Below are 13,116 nucleotides of genomic sequence, written 5' to 3'. Positions count from 1 at the left end.
CTGTGGCTGAACCTGACGGAAATTAAGGATCAGGACAAGACGGCCTTCTTGGATGCCCCCGTCTCCCCGTCAGGACTCTTTGGGCCGGCAGTGGAGGGTTTCACGGAGTGCTTCACGGCTGCACAGAAGTCGTCTCAGGCCATGAGACACTTCTTACCCAAGCGCTCGAGCTCTGCGTCTGCTTCTAGCCACCCCAGGCCTGCGCCGGCTCAGCAGACGAAGCCCGCTCCCTCCGCTTCCCAAGCAGCGCCGCCCAAGGAGCACCGCCAGCGCTCGCGCCCTTCTAAGCGCCCACCCTTCCCGAGACGCCAGGGACCCCGGCCCAGGATTGCGCTGGACCCGGCGACTCCAAAGTCATCCTGATCTGTTAAGGAAGAGGACTGGGGCATGTCCCGCCGCGGCCGGACCACCCCAGAAGCTCCTTCGTGCAAATTCCCCTCCGCCTCGTTCATCTCTGGGCGCGGGAATAACACAGCCTGCTGCCACAGGGCCCACAAGTATTGTGCCCTCCCCAACCGCCGTTTTAACGGCGACCCTATTTTTAAACAATTCACAAAAGAGCAAATTTCCTCTTCCATCACTCCCGGTGTCCGGCCCGCCCTCTCTCGGGCCGTCACCCGACGTAATCCTCCCTCTTGCCACACGGGCCGAGGCTTGGAAAGCCATCCCCGGGGTGTCAAGATGGATTCTAAAAGTCGTAATCCAGGGTTACTCGCTCCAGTTCACCAGAAGACCTCCGCGATTTGGAGGGGTCATCCAGACTTTGGTACAAGCGGACGACGTTCACGTCCTTCGAGCCGAGGTCGTAACTGTACTCAGAAAAGGGGCTATAGAAACAGTCCCTTTTCCAGAGAGAGAGTCGGGCTTTTACAGCCGCTACTTTCTGGTACCCAAGAAAGACAGCGGTCTCAGACCCATATTGAACCTCAGGTTGTTGAACCTTTCCCTTATGAAGTGAAAGTTCAAAGTCCTGACGCTGAAACAAATCCTTGCGCAGATTTGCAACGAGGATTGGTTTTGCTCGCTGGATCTGAAAGACGCTTACTTTCACATCCAGATAGCCCCCCATCACAGGCGATTCTTGAGATTCGCATTCGAGGGTGTGGCTTATCAGTACACGGTCCTCCCCTTCGGGCTCTCCCTGGCCCCCGGACTTTCACGATGTGCATGAATGCGGCTCTTTCCCGCATGACGGCCGTAGTCTCACCAGAGCGCGCTCTGGCTATTCAGCAGCTCGCGGCTTCCGTCAAGAACAAGGCCTACCGCCCTCTGAAGCTCTTCCAGAGGTTGCTAGGGCTCATGGCTTCTGCCTCCCCAGTGCTCCAGCTCGGCCTGCTTCGCATGCTGCCCCTGCAGTTCTGGCTGAAAACCCGGGTCCCTCCTTACGCTTGGCGTCACGGGCGCCTTCGCCTCAAGGTCAATCAGGCCTGTTTGATGGCTCTGAAACCTTGGATGAACCCTACTTGGTTCACTCTAGGAGTACCCCTACAGGCAGTAACACGAAGGACGGTTCTCTCGACAGACGCATCCAACTCGGGTTGGGGTGCCCTGTGCGAAGGCAGCCCGGCTTTCGGCTCGTGGACACACGAGGAAAGCCACCTTCACATCAACTGCCTCGAATTATTGGCAGTGATACGAGCCTTCCAAGCCTTCCATTCTCGTCTGATGGATCGCCACGTCCTAGTCCAATCGGACAGTATGACAGTGGTCTCATATATAAATCGCCAGGGCGGTCTTTCGTCCAGCCGCTTATGCGCTCTGGCAAAACGCCTTCTGGAATGGGCTTCCCCAAGTGTTCGCTCACTCAAAGCGACTCATATACCTGGGAAAAGCAATCTGGGAGCAGACATGCTGTCTCGGAACAACATCCCCTCGGACGGGTGGATGCTCCACCCCCAGACTGTTCAAACCATATGGGAGTTCTTTGGGAAAGCAGAGGTGGACCTCTTTGCCTCAGGAGACAACTCTCATTGCCCAACTTATTTCTCCAAGAAGGACGACGCATTGGCCCACATCTGGCCCAATACCCTTCTTTACGCCTTTCCTCCGATCGCCCTGATCCCTCAGGTCGTCAGACGGATCAGAGAGGACAGACACAAAGTTCTGTTGGTGGCCCCACTCTGGAGGAGCCAGGTTTGGACCTCGGAGCTGTTTCGGCTTTCCACAAAAGCCCCATGGCCAATTCCCCTGAGACGGGATCTCCTCTCTCAGGCGAACAGAACAATCTGGCACCCACAGCCAGAGCTTTGGGCTCTACATCTGTAGATCCTCGACGGGAGCCGTCTAACCTCCCCAGGAATGTGCTAGATACCATTTCACAGGCAAGAGCTCCGTCCACGAGACGCCTCTACGCCCAGAAGTGGTCAGTCTTTGCTAGCTGGTGCTCTACACGCAGCATAGACCCGGAGGAATGCGGAGTATCTTCCATACTAATTTTCCTCCAAGAGCGACTGGACTCGGGGCGAGCCCCTTCCACGCTCAAGGTTTACGTAGCAGCCATTGCGGCGTTTCACTCGCCCATTGCTGGACAATCTGTAGGGCGGAACGACTTGATTATTACGTTTCTGAGGGGTTCTAGGCGATTGCATCCTCCTCGTCCCCTCACCGTTCCCCCCTGGGACCTCTCTTTGGTCCTCAGGGCTCTTAAAGGTCCTCCTTTTGAGCCATTAAGTCTAGCAGGCCTCAAGCCCTTAACGTTTAAAACCGCTCTGCTACTTGCTTTAGCATTGGTTAAACGCGTTGGCGATCTGCAGGCACTCTCTGTGAGCCCTGCATGCCTTGAATTTGGGCCTAACGACTCCACGGTCGTGCTCAAACCAAGGGTTGGCTACGTTCCCAAGGTGCTCTCTACGCCGTTCAGAGCACAAGTGATCTCACTATCTGCGCTCCCCCGTTCATCGGACGAGCCAGGGCTAGAATCACTATGCCCCATTAGGGCTTTGCGCGTCTACATCGAGCGATCACAGCCCTTCCGGCAATCTGATCAGCTATTCGTTTGTTTTGGTGGCCGCACCAAAGGGTCTCCGGTCTCGAAACAGCGTCTATCACGATGGATCGTTGACGCCATAGCCCTTTCTTACTCCTCTGCAGGCGCTACATGCCCCATTGGAGTTAGAGCCCATTCCACCAGAGGCATGGCTTCATCATGGGCCTGGTCCAGTGGAATCTCTATCAAAGACATCTGTGAGGCGGCCGGCTGGTCCTCGCCGTCCACTTTCGTCAGATTCTACCAGTTGGACGTTCCGACCTTGCTTGCTCGGGTCCTTTCAGTGTAAAATTGCGGTCCCTTAATATTCCGCTTTTTGCACATCACAAACTCAGGAGTTCTCTCCTCCGTAGTGTAACAGGGTACGACGGCTTCGGCCTTCACTTGTCCTCGGCCCCTTCTGGTGCCTGCTCAAGTTCAGTCGTTCCCCAGCCGTGGCACGGCGTGGTTGAATTCGTTCCCCCATACGCAGTACGAGTGAAATATTGAAAGGGAACGTACTCGGTTACTAACGTAACCTCGGTTCCCTGAGATATGGAACGAGTACTGCGTTACTTGCCGTGCCACGAGGCTGCGGCTTAGGTCGTCGCTTCAGTCGATATGGCCTGATGGCCTATGGCGACTCGCCCGCTTATATAGCACATTACCCCGCCCCTTTTGGCGGGAATGTGCGCGCGCTCTCTTCTCATAGGCCGCGCAGCTGAGCCGCGCCGCCATTGGTTCAACAACTTGTCTATGAGTGAACCAATGACGGTGCAGTTACACTGCGTTATTGAAAAGGCTTCAGTGGCGGGGAAAAAGGGAGACTTTTCCCCCATACGCAGTACTCGTTCCATATCTCAGGGAACCGAGGTTACGTTAGTAACCGAGTATGTTTTGTATATTTATGGAAACTGCAACTTACTAAGGAGCCAATAGTTAGAAATTGAAAAGATCTCAAATGATTTGTCCCATGCTCCTTTCATTGAGCCTTCCTGTATGATCTATTCTGGACACTGATTTGCAGTAATACCAAACTCGCGATAATCTACTAGAAATAATGATTTCAGGAGAGTCCAGAATAAATCAAAATTTAAAATTTTTTTGTCAAGTAAAATATGTCATGCCAATTACACATTTAAACAATTAGAAGCCAATTCAGAAATCATAAATACATAACATCAGTTTGATCAAAGATGACTCTAAAGCCGGGTTTACACTGTGCGATATTGGCCACAATTTGGTCGTCTGAGACAAATTTTGAGAATTCTAAAAAATTCCTATAATCCTAGGCTTAAATCTGCAGTCTTTGATCGGTAGTTTGACATTCACAGACAGCCGATTAATGAGCGTTGCGATCAAATTTTACCTCTGACGAAATTCTGGCAGTGTCAGAAGATTTGGCACACAGTCCTGCAGTGTGACTTCTCCTATGACAAACGTCAAATTGTCTTCGTTTTTCAAGACAAGCCATTATCAAAATTATCGATAGAGATGTCTTTGTTAGCCACCATTTCTGTCCCGCGTGTAATGCAGCTCACAGTCACCGAACGTGTGTGGATTGATGATGTAAAACTCCAGATGAGTTTTCATGTGCGTGTCCGTTTTTAACTCGTTTTGACTGTCGTACAGTCTGACATAAATGACAGCTGACATCCCACAGTGTGTCATGAGGATCATGAATGTACGGTCTGACAAGCAACAATCCTAAAGGACTGTTATAAATCGCACAGTGTGCACCTGGCTTAAGAGTAAGAAATGCATTCATAGGGGTTGGATGAATATTTCTAATATTCATCCACCAGGTTGAATATTAGAAATTAGGCTCCTGTCTGCCAATTGCTCCTGTCTGCCTCGCTGCCTCTGCTCGCTGCCTCGCTGCTGGTGGTTTGCGTCTCCATATAGCTTTGTTTTCTCTTTTATTGAATCTCTTACTTTTATTCATTGTTGCTTATATTATTATTATTGCCTACCACATTAATCTGACGTCGCTAGCTTGTAATCTTTGAATCTAAATCGGTGTTACAACGCGTTTGCATCTCGCTAGCTTGTTAACTTGTCATCAGTCTCGCACGCTCCTCTTTCAACGCGTTCATCAAACAGCTGTGGTAACTCGGATCGGATCAGTCTACAAACACGGTCAGTCATGTCATCCTCTCCCAGAATTGTTTCCTGTTCCATCTGTCACATGTTCAGTATAGCTCTCTCTGTCAGCGACGAGGGATTTACATGTCATAAATGTAGGGAAATAGTCAGGCTGACAGAGAGAATCTCAAAATTAGAGACACGTATCCAAACTTTAATCGAGGATAGTAAGAATGCAGGGGCTTCAGATACTGTTTTGGATGCGACTAGCTTAGTGAACTCTGTACATTGTTCGGTTCCGGCTGTAGAGCCCGCGCAGCAGGGCACTTGGGTAATGGTGAGGCTGCCTAGCCGCGGAAAACACCACTCTTCCGTTCCAATAAGAACATCAAACAGGTTCTCCCCACTCAGTGGAACGTGAAAATAGAGACACCAGCCACCATAGTCACATGCTTGCCGGGAGCCAGAGCACCTGTCATCAAAGCAAATTTAAAAGTGCTGGCTAATGCTAATCGTAAATATTCTAAAATTATTATTCACGTCGGCACAAATGATGTTCGACTTCGCCAGTCGGAGATCACTAAAATTAACATTAAAGAGGTGTGTGAACTCGCAAATACAATGTCAGGAGAAGTAATTTGCTCTGGTCCCCTTCCTGTTCGTCGGAGTGATGAGATAGTTAGCAGATTATCATCACTCAATGGCTGGCTGTCTAAGTGGTGTCCGCAGAAAAATATAGGTTTCATAGACAATTGGAAAAGTTTTTGGGGCAGACCTGACCTGTTGAAAAGAGATGGTTTTCATCCGTCCTGGGATGGTGCTGCTCTTCTCTCTAGTAATATGGCACATAGTCTTAGAGCTGAAACATGACAAACTGGGGCCCAGGACAGGAAGCAGACAGACTGGCTAAACTGACCATCTGCTAGCTGCCTCACGTTACAGAAGTCAGATAAATCCCAACACATAGAAACTCTTACACCTAGATATTATCACATAGAGACTGTGTCTGTACCCCGAATTAGTAAAAACAAAAAACTTCCAAACCCATTCAATGGTAAAAATTTAATTGATGTTCAACAAATGAAAAATAGAAATAATAATGATAAACAAATGATAAAGCTTGGATTGTTAAATATTAGATCACTTTCTTCAAAAGCACTTATTGTAAACGATATTATCACAGACAATAATCTAGATGTGCTGTGTTTGACAGAAACCTGGCTAAAACCGGACGATTACATTACTTTAAATGAGTCTAGTCCTCAAGGTTATGATTATCGACACAATCTTCGTCAGAAAGGCAAAGGGGGAGGTGTTGCTGTAATTTATAGTAATATTTACAGTATCAGCCAGAAGTCTTTCAAATATAATTCCTTCGAAGTGATGGTGCTTTACATAACATTATGTAAGTTGACATTTGTGCTGGCTACTGTATACAGGCCACCAGGACACCATACAGACTTTATCAAAGAATTTGCCGATTTTCTATCAGAATTAGTACGAGCTGCAGATAAAGTCCTTGTTGTTGGTGATTTTAATATCCATGTAGATAATAAAAAAGACTCATTGGGATTGGCATTTACAGACATTCTAAACTCTATTGGTGTTAGACAACACGTGTCAGGACCCACTCATTGTCGTAATCATACTTTAGATCTAATATTGTCACATGGAATCGATATTGATGCCGTTGAAATTCTGCAGCAGAGTGACGACATCTCAGATCATTATCTAGTCTCCCTGCCATAAATATGGTAGAACCATCACTTCTACCACTAAAGATCGCTTTATAAATATTCTTCCTAATCAGTTTCATCACCTTAGCATACCAGACAGCTTAGAAGACCTCGATGTTGCAACAGAAACTATTGCCTCTGTCTTTTCCAGCACATTAGACTCAGTTGCTCCTTTGCGTTTAAAAAAAGATTAAGGAAATTAATCCAATGCCATGGTACAATGAGCACACTCTGGCCCTAAAAACAGCAGCTAGAAAAATGGAGCGTAGCTGGAAGAAAACAAAACTAGAAGTATTTCGCATTTCGTGGAGAGAGAAAATTATTGAGTAAAGAAAGGCTTTAAAAACAGCTCTGATCAGTCTATTTTTCAAAACTTTTAGAAGAAAATAAACACAACCCTAGGTATTTATTTGATACAGTGGCTAAATTAACAAGAAATAAAGCTTCAACTTCTGATGTTTCCAAAGAGCATAGCAGTAATGACTTCTTTACTTGCAAGATTGATAATATTAGAGAGAAAATTATAAACATGCAACCGTCTACTACAGTATTGTGTCAGACAGTGCATTGTAGTGTCCCTGAAGAAAAATTCAATTCAATGTCTGCTTTAGGAGAGGAAGAATTGTGTAAACTTGTTAAATCTTCAAAATCAACAACATGTATGTTAGACCCTATACCGACTAAGCTATGGAAAGAGATGCTTCCGGAGGTCATAGATCCTCTTCTTAATATTGTTAATTCATCTTTATCACTAGGATACATACCAAAAACTTTTAAGCTGGCTGTTATTAAACCTCTTATTAAAAAAACACAACTTGATCCTAGAGAATTAGTCAATTACAGGCCGATTTCAAATCTCACTTTTCTATCAAAAATACTATAAAAGACAGTTTCATCACAACCATGTTCGGTAACACTTTATAATAACGTTTAGTTATAAGTCACTTGTAAATTATTAGTTAATGATGAACTAATAATTTACAAAACATGATTATATGTTTATAAATGATTGATAAGTGTTATGTTAATATTTTATGAATGTTTTATTAATTCAGTTATAGGTCATTTATAAATTATTAGATAATGTTCAACAAATCATTTACAAAACATGAATAAACATTCATATGTGATTAATAAGTGATATACTAATATTTTATGAATGTTTTATTAATTTGGCTATAAGTCATTTATAATTTATTAGTTAATGATCAGTGATTAGTTAATGATTATTAGTAAATTATCATTAGTAAATGATCAGTATATGATTTATTGATGAAGTTGTAAGCTGGTCTGTGTTCAAAGGCACAAACATGCTGGTATGCTAAAGCACTATTTTTAAGAAGAGTAATTTATTTGTTTTGAAGTGGATAAACATTTATAAATACCTTACAGTCAGGTGATTCTAGTCGATTATATTAAATCCTTTCACTCATCAGCACAGACTTGTGTTCTGTGTGGAGTGTGTGGGGTCTAGTGATGAAGTCATCCTCTGATCCGGATTTACCTTCCACTGAAGCTCACATCAGGTGCACAGAGTTAAACACTCCATGTGTGTCAGAGAAGACAGCTGTCTATACCCTCACCAGTCAGCACTTACACTGCTGTACACACTACAAAGTGTTCAACACCTGTTATAGATGATGTGTAAACGCATAAATAAATCATTTACAAAGCTTTCTGCATACCCAATTCTAAAGTGTAAACTATTCTTCACTTGTAAATGTGTTACGTATCATTTGTAGATCTTTCTTTCCTGTTACAAATTATTTGTATATGTATACAAGTCATTTATAACACTTTCTGCATCCCCTATTCTAAAGTGTAAACTATTCATCACTTGTAAATGTCTTACATATCATTTGTAGACCTTTCTTACCTGTTACAAATTATTTGTATATGTATACAAGTCATTTATAACACTTTCTGCATACCGTATTCTAAAGTGTAACTATTCATCACTTATAAATGTGTTACATATCATTTGCAGACCTTCTTTATAAATTGTGTACAAACTGCAATTTGTAAATTTACCATTTATTTGCCATATGCAAAGTATATCTTTCAGTTACAGGATATAAAATTCTATACGAATCTCGATATTTAAATTATATATTTTTATATAAAATTTATGATATTTTATGCAAATATATTTTACTATTATATAGATATCTTTGAGCCCCTAACTCACCCCTTATACCTAAACATGACCACTTTTTAGCCACTTCACAAAAATAAAAACGTAATATAGATATATTTACAGTGACTGTTATCTTAGTTGATATACTGTTGTATAAAACGTATAATTTTAAGCTCCCTACTCCACCCTATAACCTTAAGCATAACCATTTTGACAATATACGTAGTGTAACAGGCAGATAAATGTACGTTAGTCACAATAATTTATTTAAAACATTACAAAAAGCAGTATACAGAACAGACAAAACGACGCGTGTGCTACATTACCAGCGAAATTACAGCAAATCATAATTGTGTGTGAGTAACAGAATGAAATTAAAGTGTTTAATCGCTGCAAACATTCCTCTGATCTGCATTTCCATCCTTTTAAGCGTCTCGCTAATCTAACTCAACACAGCAACTCAAATTCGGCATGTCGCAAACACACTATGGTAGTCGCAAATCACATGTGACAGCCAATAAGGAGCGAGGTTTGACATTACTGCCGCAAACCTGTGTCGTATTGTTAGACGCGCCAATTTTAATTTGAAAGCTATGAAACAGCGGATTGATACGATTATTAATGTATAATGGTTATATTACGTTATAAGAATCTTTTCCTCACACCATGGCATCGTACGACTTCTGAAGACTTGAAAATAATGCACGAAATAATGGACTACGTTTATTATCAGTTTATGGTGCGTTTTCATGTTATGGTGAGGAGCTGTTCCATGAAAAACAAAATAAAAATTAAATGATTAAGTGCTGGTTAAACGGTGGCAGAGTGTTGATTTATTTATTTATTTAAAAAATAATGTAAATTTTAGGCTTGGGTAAAGTGATCTGGGTAAAAGGAACATCTGCAAATGATGTGTAACACATTTATAAGTGATGAATAGTTTACACTTTAGAATAGGGTATGCAAAAAGTGTTATAAATGACTTGTATACATATACAAATAATTTGTAACAGGAAAGAAATGTCTACAAATGATGTGTAAGAAATTTATAAGTGATGAATAGTTTACACTTTAGAATAGGGTATGCTGAAAGTGTTATAAATGTCTTGTATTCATATACAAGTAATTTGTAACAGGTAAGAAAGGTCTATAAATGATATATAACACATTTACAAGTGAAGAATAGTTTACACTTTAGAATAGGGGATGCAGAAAGCTTTGTAAATGATTTATTCATGCGTTTACACATCATCTATAACAGGTGTTGAACACTTTGTAGTGTGTACTGACTGGTGAGGGTATAGACAGCTGTCTTCTCTGACACACATGGAGTGTTTAACTCTGTGCACCTGATGTGAGCTTCAGTGGAAGGTAAATCCAAAATCAGAAGATGACTTCATCACTAGACCCCACACACTCCACACAGAACACAAGTCTGTGCTGACGAGTGAAAGGATTTAATATAATCCACTGGAATCACCTGACTGTAAGGTATTTATAAATGTTTATCCACTTCAAAACAAATAAATTACTCTTCTTAAAAATAGTGCTTTAGCATACCAGCATGTTTGTGCTTTTGAACACAGACCAGCTTACAACTTCATCAATAAATCATATACTGATCATTTACTAATGGTTTGTTCAACATTTGTTCATGATTAACAATTGTTAATTGAGATAATGATACTAAAACCATTTTGTCATAAATACTTCAGTTATTATAAGTGATAAATAATGTCTTAACTAATAGCTTATAAACCATCTACTAATGATCTGTTTGATTTATTTGAGATAACTTACAGCACATTTGTAAATTGTTAGCATAACACGTATTAATCATTTATGAACGTATATTGTAATGTTTTGTAAATGATTCGTTCATCATTAACTAATAACTTATAAGTGTCTCGTAACTGAACTAATAAAACATTCATAAAATGTTAACATATCACTTATTAATCATTTATGAACGTATAGCCATGTTTTGTAAATTATTTGTTCATAATTAACAAATAATTTATAAATGACTTATAACAGAATTTATAAAACATTCATAAATTATTAGTAGATCACTTATCAATCATTTATAAATGTATATTCATGTTTTGTAAATGATTTGTTAATCATTAACTAATAATTCATAAATGACTTATAACTGAACATTATTATAAAGTGTTACCACTGTTCTCATTAGAGTTACTAGTGATTTGCTCTTATCATCAGATCGTGGTTGTATCTCTCTATTAGTGTTACTGGATCTTAGTGCTGCATTTGACACTATTGATCACAATATTCTTCTAAATAGACTCGAAAACTATGTTGGCATTAGTGGAATTGCATTGGCATGGTTCAAATCATACTTATCCGTTATCAGTTTGTAGTAGTAAACGATGAGATGTCATATCAATCACAAGTTAAATATGGAGTACCGCAAGGCTCAGTACTAGGACCGTTGCTTTTCACTCTGTACATGCTACCCTTGGGAGATATCATTAGGAAGCATGGCGTTAGTTTTCATTGTTACGCTGATGATACTCAGCTCTATATTTCTTCACGCCCTGACGAAACTTACCAATTCGCTAAATTAACAGAATGTATAGCTGATATAAAAAACTGGATGACCAGTAATTTCCTACTACTAAATTCAGAAAAAAACAGAGATTCTAATTTTTGGACCAAAAACTACTTCACGCAGTAACCTAGAATACTGTCTAACACTTGATGGCTGCTCTGTTAAGTCTTCGTCATCAGTTAGGAACCTGGGTGTGCTCTTTGATACCAATCTTTCATTTGAAGGCCATGTTACTAGCATCTGCAAAACCGAATTCTTCCATCTTAAAAATATATCTAAACTACGACATATGCTCTCAATGAAAAATGCAGAATAGTTAGTTCATGCGTTCATGACCTCAAGGCTAGATTACTGTAACGCTCTACTGGGTTGTTGTTCCTCCCACTTGATAAATAATCTACAGCTCGTACAAAATGCAGCAGCTAGAGTTCTTACTAGAACTAGGAAGTATGACCATATTAGCCCAGTTCTGTCATCACTGCATTGGCTTCCTGTTAAATATCGTATAGATTTTAAAATCTTGCTAATTACTTACAAAGCACTAAATGGTTTAGCTCCCAAGTACCTGAGCGAGCTCTTAATGCATTATAGTCCTTCACGTTTATTGCGATCTCAGAATTCAGGTCAGCTGATAATACCTAGAATATCAAAATCAACCGCAGGCGGTAGATCTTTCTCCTATTTGGCACCCAAACTCTGGAACAATCTTCCTAGCATTGTTCGGGATGCAGACACACTCTGACAGTTTAAATCTAGACTAAAAACACATCTCTTTAACCTGGCATACACATAACACATTATCAATTTATATTTTCAAATCCGTTAAAGGATTATTAGGCTGCATAAATTAGGTCAGCCGGAACCGGGAACACTTCCTATAACACCAGATGTACTCGTTACATCAGAAAAAGAATGGCATCTACGCTAATATTAGTCTTTCTGTTTATCCCGAGGTTTACCATAGTCAACCGGATCCGGGCCGTATCCAGCACATCATCAACACGACAGCCAGTGCCACAGTTCCTAAACAAACCAACCATACCGGCGTGATGAATACGATCCTCAATTGGACACGACCACAACGCAGCCCTGAAGTACCAGCAGAGATCGAGTCGACTAGATCATCCACTGTGAAGGCCTCATCGACACAACAGCCAGTAGCACAGTTCCTCAACAAACCGTCCATACTGGCGTGATAAATACGATCCTCAACTGGATGGAACTGAAATAAATACTTTGAATGTTGCGATCCTATCAGATTTATGATAGCAATGTAAGGACTTAGCCTATTTATTAGCTCAATTTAATTGTTACAGGGAATAAGAATTGAATCAACTGTAAATGATTCAGAATTAATATTTAACACTTCATCAATTATTCGTCCAGCGAAAATTGAGGTTAGAGTATTTTACCAATTCTGGATAAAATACTATTCTGCGGCCAACAGTAACAATATTTTATTATGATTATTGTTATTATTGTAATTATTATATTATAAGCAAGAGGTAACTTGATCTTTAAGTTTAAGACAGTAATTTGATACACAGCACAAGAAACTCGTATATGTGAAAATCAAAACAAGATTTATTGACTACTTCTAATGATTACAGGAAACTAAGGC

This window comes from Megalobrama amblycephala, linkage group LG6, assembly GCF_018812025.1.
Source record: "Megalobrama amblycephala isolate DHTTF-2021 linkage group LG6, ASM1881202v1, whole genome shotgun sequence".
Lineage (NCBI taxonomy): Eukaryota > Metazoa > Chordata > Actinopteri > Cypriniformes > Xenocyprididae > Megalobrama > Megalobrama amblycephala.
This window is presented reverse-complemented; position numbering follows the sequence as displayed.